Raw genomic sequence first — 9819 nt, forward strand, 5'->3', positions numbered from 1 at the left:
AAAAAGAATATTTACAACTGAGTTACAGAATTCCCAGATCACAGTACACATTAAATGAAAGCAGGAAGAACCCATACTGAGTTATTACAACATACTGCTCATTAGAACATTCAAACAAAGGGCAATTTTCTTAGCTTTATTATAGTAATTTTATTTATTATTATCAATTATGTATGGCTTTACATGCATTATCACCCATTATACTTAGAAGTCTCGGTATGCCAAAGTACTGATGCAGAGAGAGAAAAAAGAGAGAATGAAAGTGTATATACTGTATGTGTTTGTGTGCATGCAAGTAGGGGGTTTTGAAGTGTAATCAGTTGCATAGTATATGACTATGTGAACATTCATGATGTGTGTGTGTGTGTGTGTGTGTGTGTGTCAGTCAAGGTCAGAAGACCTACTGGCTGCATTGCTATTCTGCTTCTAGAGCAGTAGATAGTTAATTATTCAAATTGTCCCAGTGTTACAACACTCTTGTCAGAGTCTGTGTGAAACACAAGGAGAACCGAACTAAACTGTGATTATACTTCAACATTGTGTTCATCATAAATGAATATCTCGCTTAATGCAAAATGCTGAAACTGAAGAACCTGGATGGTATTTAGTCTTAATACAGGAACTCAACACAACAGTTCTCCAAAATCAGATTCCAACACAAGAAAAAATCTGTTTGTTGGTTGTATTTTCCACATTAATATGACATTATTATGATGATGATGATATAGATGTTATCACTCGCTGAAATTAAGTTAATGACCAGAGTTGTCATTGGTGCCACAATTAGTTTAATTGAAATTGTTCAGTACTCGAACCATTCAGGTATCTCAATGCATACATGCAACAGACTACAGGGTCATGGCCATCTTTGGCTTGTGGACAAGAGGACAGAGTCATCATGTGCCATGCTGCATTGTGGTGAACCTTCAAAAACATGGAGAAGGTGTGTGTTTTTATGGAGAAGAGCTGGACAACTGAGTCAAAAGAGGGATGTTTGTTGTGCAACGGATATGACAGCTGCTCCACATTAGTTCTGGGGTTTAGAGCTTGATGTGTCTGCTGTTTCATGACCACAGAGACATGCTCACTTCAAATGAGCTGTGAAACACCACATCACAGTTAACTGTTATTGGTGGGTTCTCAAGAAAAGACCAGGTATTAGCAAATAGTTGCCAGCGTAGATGTATTTCTGTACAAGTACAATGAAATAATTCCAAGGACTTAACTATTTGTCAGCTTCAAGGGATAAAATATCAGACAGACCCATGTAACTTATAGGATGTAACTTATAGATTCCTAGAAGGTCACTGGTCTTGAGCAGTGAAATTAAAAAAAAAAAAAAGCTGCATCAAAATTTGTCATTACATAGAATAATATAAGAACAGAATTAGGTAAAGCACTATCCTATATTTTAGGATATGGGGAGGTTCATGACTCAGCTCTCTTCAAAACTGGCTTTAAGCCAAGAGCAGCCTTTTGCAATTGATGGGTCACGACCCAAAACTGTCCCTACCATTAATAAATCACATCAGATACTTTTTAAATATGTCCTGGCATTGCCTCAACTACTTTCACTGACATTTTTAGCTCTCGTATCAAACTCCTATCCACATGCAAGAACTAAGAAGCCACACAGCACAGCCACAGTCAACTTGTGTTAACCAGTGAGGATCTAAGTGTCTTGTTCAAGAGCATATGTAACTGTTATTATACGAAAGCAACGGCTTATTCACTCAGTCCACCAGGATAAGTGAATGAGCCATTTATATGTTACATGATTTTTTTTTGTCAATATTGTGATGTGAAACCCCATTTTAAAAAAAATCCTCAAGGAATGATTACACTTGGAATTCGGTTGGGTATTTCACGGTGCACTATGTGGAATATTTCAGTTCCTGTTTGTAAACACAGTGAACTCAGTGAGGACAGAACGGAGAGCAGCAGTTACCGCAAACAGAGAAGTGAATCAGAGAGATTAAAGTTATTCTCTGATTAACAGTGGTTACTTTGTAAAACGTAAATAAACACACCCCCACCTCCACACAACCTTCCAGATTTTGTGTGAATGCAGTCGAAGTACAGGTTTCATTCTTTCCCTGTGTGCCTTCTTTGCCTGCCTGCCTGTGTGTACCTCACACAGATGTACCTGCATCTCTTTATGACAAGACAGCAGATAGGGAGGGAGACTTGGTCACTATGGGTCTATGGAGGCCTGACCTCATGCTGCTATGGATTAGGGGCTACACAGTGCTGCACAAAGGCTGGTGCCAAGAAATGTCCTGACCAGCAAAGTACTAAGAAAATAAGCATATGCAGGTGAGTGCAGGGTGTCTGCAGATACAGACACCACTACTCGCTTCTACTGGCTCATAAGTGTTGATTAAGAGAAGTTACTTTTGTATCTATACATTCTTTTCTTTACTAAATTACTGCATATTATGCCTTTAAAGCCACTACACGACCATACAGGTTTTCACTTCTCACTTCACCTCTCAGGACTGTGAGGGCAGGTACACACTCCACTTGACTGGCATCTCCTGCACTCTCTTGTTAGTTTTGTTGCAATATGATGTGAGAACCTACACTGTTATTATCGGTCTTTGGTGACATCACCTAATTCCCAACATAGCTCTTCCCAGCTTTAACCTGAGCAATAGTCTAATTAATTACCCAGAGTAATTGAAAATGCCTTTGTGTGTTTGCACTGTTGTGTTGATTGATAAGCATTGTGACTGTAGAGAGTCTCAGCAGGATGAACAAAGACAAGAATATTAATATTATACAGTCACGAGAGACACAATTTAGTTGGAATTGGAAAACAAGTCTTATATCTTATAATCAGTCACTCTGAAATGAGCAAGTTCCTTTCCCATTCAATGGTTTCTTTTACAGTAGGGTTGAGAAAAAACCCCAACTCTGACCGTAAAATAAATGAATATGTTTATTACCTACACACTTGAATATTATTATCTATCTATCTACTTACTATCTACACAATTGAATGTCACAATATAGTGAGCAAAATTGAACGTCAAAATGAATCAGTATAAGACAAAAACTGAGTGGTCTGTTATGAGGTTAAAATGATACAAAATGAAGTGAAACAGAAAAGAATATTTCACTAAATTATAACAGATTAAGATCAATTTTGGCATCAAACTTTGCTGTTTCCTTCAGTGTCATATGAAGCTGAGATTATGTTGTTAGCCCTTCAAGACAGTGGATTAACTCATGGCTCTGAAGCAGGACTTGACTGTTTGTTTATCAGACATGAGCTAAAGCACTTCTCACTCTGCTCTTGCCACATGTAGCATTTATTTTGTTTTGTTTTGATTTGTTTTTTCTTTTTTCTCTAAGATCAAGCATATTTTTTGGTCCTTTTTGAAAACATGGAGGTAACGCGTGCCAAGCAGGGGGTGCTGTCTGTGGGTGAGCATAGGCGCAGTCTCTTAAAGCTGAAGAAATGTGCTACTTAACCAAAGCTGAAGACATTTTCTTGTGTGGTTGTCTGTGTTAAGCAGAGTGCTGGATGTTGACCACATATGGCATTCAATAATACTCCAATATGACAAGATTATATGTTAAACTATGTAAAAGAGCTTCAAATTCAAAGGACAAAATAGGCCATGCCATAGACTGCTGAAACTCAGAAACAAACAGTTAATCTGTGACAGAGAGTGGCATGCATAGGAATTAGAAAGTTCTACATTTGAGAAAATGAAGTGCCAATGGGAAGGGCTGTCTCACTGTATGAAATATGGTCAGAGCTTCCAGGTCTGAAAGGTAAAAAAAAAGTTAATCTGAATTCTATCTAATGGCGAGCAGGAAGTGACTCAACTGGTTTCGAAATGAAACTGTAAGAAAAAGCTGTACACATTTGTCCAAATATGATCACTATTGGCAAAAAAAGCAAAAAAACAACAAAACAAAAACAAGTTTGCAAAGCCCATGGTGCCAAACTCAAGGCGTTAAAATGCTAGTCCACAAACCAATGGGACTACAACACTGTAGGTTTACACTTGGTCTGACAGCAAGATAAAGCAGTGAAAATATTCAAAATATCGCTTACGCTTGCACTGATATTTATCATTTTATATGGGCATTTTTAGGTGGCTGAAATACCTTTTGATCCTGCCCCTGTCCACAGCAGTACTCTGGTTATTTTCCATGCCAGTACTCCCACCTACGTCTCCAAACTGGGGGCATGCCGACCTCATCTACTGTAGGTAATACACTGACTATGAATAAGTACCTCATACAGCATCACTTCAGAAAACCCTCTAATATACTGATCTACAGTCATGGCTTACAGCATCTAGGATATGTCACTGTTTACAGTAGCAGTGACTGGAACATCACTTAAAGCGCTGAGCTGCACTGTGGCTGCACTTTGTCTGGACAAATCACACTAAAAGAGTAGGCTACTAGTGTTTAATGAGTGTTGATTACCAATTAGGAAGCTGCCTTTCTCTTTACAGAGCCAACATCCTGACATTTGCATGTTAAGGTTTGACAAATGAAGCATTCAACCTCTTCCAGAGCTAGAGTTGATAGGCAAATGACTTGATAATACCCACGAGGTATCGCCTGTATCGTCCCATTAGAGAGTAATGATGCAAGCATTAGGAGAAAAGGATGACAGATAACTAGATCAGCTTATCCCACTTGTGCGTGTTTTATCAGTTTCACCAGAGAACCTATAAAGAAATAGCTCTGTGAGCAGACTTGGCAGCAAATGAGCCACAAATGAAATGATACCATTTGTTCCAAGCCACCATGGCAAGCACATGCGAGAATGAGATTACATGTTGGGTAATCTAGATCTATGTTATATCTGCTATTGTTCTTTCTCGCTTTGCCATATAATGTAAATACATTCAGTGTAATAGATCTCATTATGAAGTACCTACATGGAGTTAAGTGGACATAAACTATTGGTTTTTACAATGAGATGACTTATGACCAATTAATTTGCGTTAGTATGTGCTCACAGACACACAGGCAATTTGCCCAGCTGTTCTGGTTATGAGGTATAAACATGACATGTTCAAGCATGTATTATTTTCTATAGGCCTGTGAAACGCATGCATTTGAGCCATGCGTTGAGCAAGGCACAGAACCTCCAACTGCTTCAGCATCTAGATTTCTAGATCTAGATTTTTTTGTTGCAATGAAAAAAAAAATTGTTCTATAATCTAATATAAGCAGGGGGCAGCCATGTTGGGGGCAGCCGTTAGATGACCTAGAGGTTGGAGAAGTGGCTTGTGGTTCGATTAACCCTGAACTGGCAGGAAAAATTTGGGTGTGGAGGAGTGATTAATAATCCCCCCACACACACACACACACAACGGCAGTCCACTGCTGCTGTGTTTTTCACTGCATGTTGCATGTTGCATGTGTGTGTGTTTCAATCAGTGATGGGTTACATACAGAAAAGTATGGGATTAGTAAAGTAAATAAAATTTGAAAAAAAATCAAAACTTGCTTGGACAGATAGGAACATCCAAAAAAAAACAGTTGTGAAAAAAGAAAATCTGGGAATTCCTGTGGTCCTGAGCACCTCCCATCTGTGAGTCAGACTAGAGAAACCTCCAGAGAAAGAGGGAGCACCTCAGCCACACCCACTCCCTGTGCTGTGAGCCACTGCTTCCCCAGGCCCAGCGTTAGTGCCTAGGGGCCGTTTTCCCCATTTTTCTTAATGCATCTAATCAGCAGAGCACTCTAAAACAGTCCATTTCTCACAGTCATACAATCTCTGCCACTCTCCTTTAATGAAAATGAGTGTCAGTTGGAAGCATGCTAACCTATTTCTCACAACAATATAACCTGCGCTTTTCTGTTAATGAATAAACAAGTATGCCAATTTGAGATTACTATGTAGTAAGCAATCATACTACACGCTTTGATCTGCTGTTCTTTCTCTTATTATTCTGTGTGAGACCTGGGAATGTGTAGTGCAAACGGTTTTGTTTAAAACGGATGCATATACTGTAGATGAGCCATGCACATGTGTTACGTCATGTCTCCAAAAACACATTATTATGGATTATGACCGAGTGTGGATTAGTGCACATGTGGGCGTGTGCATGCCTGTGCGCCTGTGTGTGTGTGTGTGTGTGTGTGTGTGTGCGTGTGTCTAACTGTGCGTGCACACACATGTGCGACATGCCTCCCTCCGTGCATGATTGCTTTAAAGCATGCATTTGCTGCTCTGAGAGGCGAGCGAAGCATACCAGCAGGGGGATGAGCATGTGAGGGTGTGTGCATCCTCAGATCATATTGCCCTCACGCCCATCCTCAGCTACATTCTGCCTCCATTCTCCTAACCTGTGTATTTCCCAACAGTGAAATATCTGCCTGCAGCCCTAGGAATCCAGCCAACATCACAACAGATTGTCTCCCCTCATAAATCAAAATATTACCGTTTCTTTGGCTGGAATGACAAGAACCAGTCTCATCACATTTGCTCAGTGTGAAACAACAGCGTTGCTCACATGCGTTCATGTTGAGTGTTACGCATAACAACATAAGAAAGGTGTGAATGAGAGCAATAGCACATTTGTAGAATGGACAGTGTTTGTATCGGACGTAGATTTTGCTAGAATAAACAATAAGATGCTAAAATGACATTAACGCTTCCATTTTTTGTATTTTTCACCCAAGCTACATGACATCCATCCGCATCATTCCCAAATAGCGTTTCATTAATCCTCTGTCAGGGCCACAGAGAGAGAGAGAGAGGGGAGGAAGAGCAACAAGAAGATGTAGGATGAAGTCAAACAGTCAAGCCCCCCACCCCCCAGGCGCCATGCAAACAGGCATTCAGCGCCAAAATGGGTTCCGCCGCTGCACATACCTGGTGGTGTCAAATCCCCTTGCAGGACGCCAGCGATGGTGAGCACAGCGAGCCTTGTGGAGCCGATCCCCCGGTTTCAGCGAATGGTCGGTGCGAGGGGAACAGCTGGAGACGGGAGGGTGGGGAGAGGGCGGCTCGGTGCGCAGCTGCCTGCTAATACCAGAGCTCACAGCATCTCTCCGCGTCCGTCAGTCGCCACATCTCACTGCCCTGCCTCCGCGCAGAAACACACACACACCTCTCCTCCATGCCACCTCCTGTACCTCTCTCTCTCTCTCTCTCTCTCTCGCTCGCTCGCTCCTCTGCTGTGCTCCCCTTTGTGAGGGACAGAAGATGCTGCCTTTTAATGCCGCAAGCTGTTGGGTTTTATTTGCTCCACGGCTGACACACACACACACACACACACACACCCCTGCTCGTAGACGGTGTCACAGCACTGGGCGTCTAGTCCAAAACGGGATGCAGACGGGTGGTGGTGGCGCTGACGGGGAGACAGACTGCGCTGCTGCTGCTCCTGGCTGCCCAGACCGAGGCTGCACTGCCCGGCTGAATAATGTCTGTCCCTCCCGTGTACAAAACTCTCTCTCTCTCTCACTCACTCTCTCACTCATTCACTCACTCACTCACACTCGCCCTGTGCTTGTATATGCGCTCACTGAGCCGGGCCGAGAGAACTGAGCCCAATGACACACACACACACACACACGCACGCACGGGCTTGCGTGAAATGCCTTGGGTGAGAGGGAAGCAAAGGAAAAGAAGGGACGGGGAAGTGAGGAAGAAACTGTGTGTGCGTGTGTGTGTGTGTGTGTGTGTGTGAGAGAGAGAGAGAGAGAGAGATTTCTATTGGCTAGATAACTGATAACATTCGGATGGAAACATTAGAGTGATGTAATAGGTCAATAAACCTTGAGCATCACAGACCCCCACTGAATTCTTTAGCCTAATATTTCGTCAGGGTTAGTGCGTGTTCACTGCCTTCATGTGCGCGTGCACGGGTTTGTGGGCATGCCCGTGGGGCACGAGGGACGCACTTTCATCTCATCTCGCAATCGGAACCAACCTCCAGTCTTCAGTCCAGCAGACCGCTCCGACCCGTACGCCACACACAGCAGAGCTTCACATCATCTATTTACATGGCTCACTGGAAAGGAAAGGTCGTCATATATGATTGCTCGTTCGCGCTGCAGATTAGTCATCCATGTGCTCTGGTGTTTTTTTTTTTTAACAACATCAGCGTCGTGAAAACGCACGTGGGTGATTTCACAGCAGCGGGAAAAATCAATTATTTGGAATAAAAATACGCATAACCTCGCGACGAGATGGCAGGGCCGACAGGCAGTTTCAGCCCAAATGCTTTAACTCGCCCTTGTGTAACATTTCACTAATTGAAGATTTAATTTCACGTTGACAGGGACAAATGAAGACGGACACAGAGAGATGAAAACATCGCAGGTAGAGTGTCACATGATAGGCCACATCAATTCACCGACTCCCGCAGCCTTAGTGGTGATTAAGCGTCGAAATAAAAGCCATCTCCCTCCCTCCATCTCTCAGCTCTCTCCCCCCGTGTGCGTGAGTCTGCCTCCCTGTCAGTCTTGCTCTCCTCGCCCAGCTGAGATGTGTGTCATGCGTTCTTCCAACAGCCACTAATTGTCTGGCCTTCTAGCGAAATAACATCTCCCCCTCTCCCTCCATTTCTTTTTTCCCTCTCTCTATGTCACATGGGGGAGAGGTAGGATGAAGGGAGATGTGCGTGGTTGTGTGCACAAGCGTGTGCAGGTGGGGGTTGGAGAGGAGTAGTGCAGTTACTGGTGCTGTGTATGGCTCGCCCCCTGCTGGCGAGCAAAGCAACTACAACAGAGGAACCTCAGCTGTTTCACTGCCAACCTGATCCTAATGACCCCTTCTAATTACTTGAGTGCACTTGTGTTCAGCCACAGATAGCAGAGCAAATTCTGATTTATTTTAATATTTGACATGGTTCAGTTCAATTTTAATGTCATCTAAGACTAGGCTAAATTGTCGAACTAACTGAAAATATATAATGAGTGTTTCAAATGTGTAACACTTATGATCTACTACAGTGTTGTCTGTCACAGTTAATGCCAATCAGTACAAAAGGCCATTTGTGCAAAACAGCAGCAATGTAGGCAATGTTGTTGTTTTACACAAAAGGCTGCATTTTTGGGTTCACCCTTCTCCCGTTACTCAATTTCTCTATGCCAGTTTAATTTTCCATCGAATCATCTCTTGTGTATTTCACTCCCCCACTTTCTATCTTCTCTGAAAACAGATCCTTGCTCCTGTTTGTGCCTTTAGCTGCCAGGGGACAGCTAGCCAAGACTCCCGAGGTCTTCTCCACCTCCAACCCCCCCCACCCTCCGCTCCTCTACCAGCCCTCAGGTCTCCAAGCATGTTCAACAAATATAAACCGTTTCTTTTTCTGGCTCATTCTCTCTGACCATGAGCACTCATAATGTTTAGTTTTTAATTCAAATTTAACACATTTCATAATGGAGAAACCCATCTTCTCTGACTGTTAATTATTTGTCTTTACTGTAGATTTAGCTGACCAAAGGGGGGATTATTTTGTCTCATTAACAGTCAATCAACTTTTCAACAAAACATTCTCATTTGCCAAACATTAACCTGCAACAATTTGTTGAGAAAGAAGTTTTAATCAGCATTGCTTCTTGACCTTCAACCTACTGTTTAAAATAAGATCTATTGCAGTTGTCAACCATTCTCCATGAAATTGAAATGTATATTACTATTTCAATAGTGTAGTTCAATACACAAGTGCTGATGAAAGAGAAACATGTTCTATTTCATGCATCTGAAATAGCTTCCAGCTTTGTAAAAGCACAGGCCTGGAGTTTTGACCCGGTTAATTTTTTTAACTGATTGCACACAAAAAAGATTTTTAGGTTCCTTCCCCAGAGTTACAGGCTTATAGGCTT

The 9819-nt window shown here is 42.3% G+C and overlaps 1 protein-coding gene across 4 annotated transcripts in view; it reads right to left on the reverse strand.

Moving 5' to 3' along the window:
* Positions 1 to 7630, reverse strand: part of LOC124052562 (protein unc-13 homolog C) — a 95460-nt gene extending 87830 nt beyond the window's left edge. For all 4 annotated transcript variants that reach the window (XM_046377275.1, XM_046377101.1, XM_046377185.1 and 1 more), the window contains exon 1: positions 6857 to 7630. The gene's annotated coding sequence lies outside the window, so the exon portion shown is untranslated. The remainder of the gene's footprint in view (positions 1 to 6856) is intronic.
* Positions 7631 to 9819: the final 2189 nt, after the last annotated feature.

Source organism: Scatophagus argus, chromosome 1, assembly GCF_020382885.2.
Source record: "Scatophagus argus isolate fScaArg1 chromosome 1, fScaArg1.pri, whole genome shotgun sequence".
NCBI classification, from domain to species: Eukaryota; Metazoa; Chordata; class Actinopteri; family Scatophagidae; genus Scatophagus; species Scatophagus argus.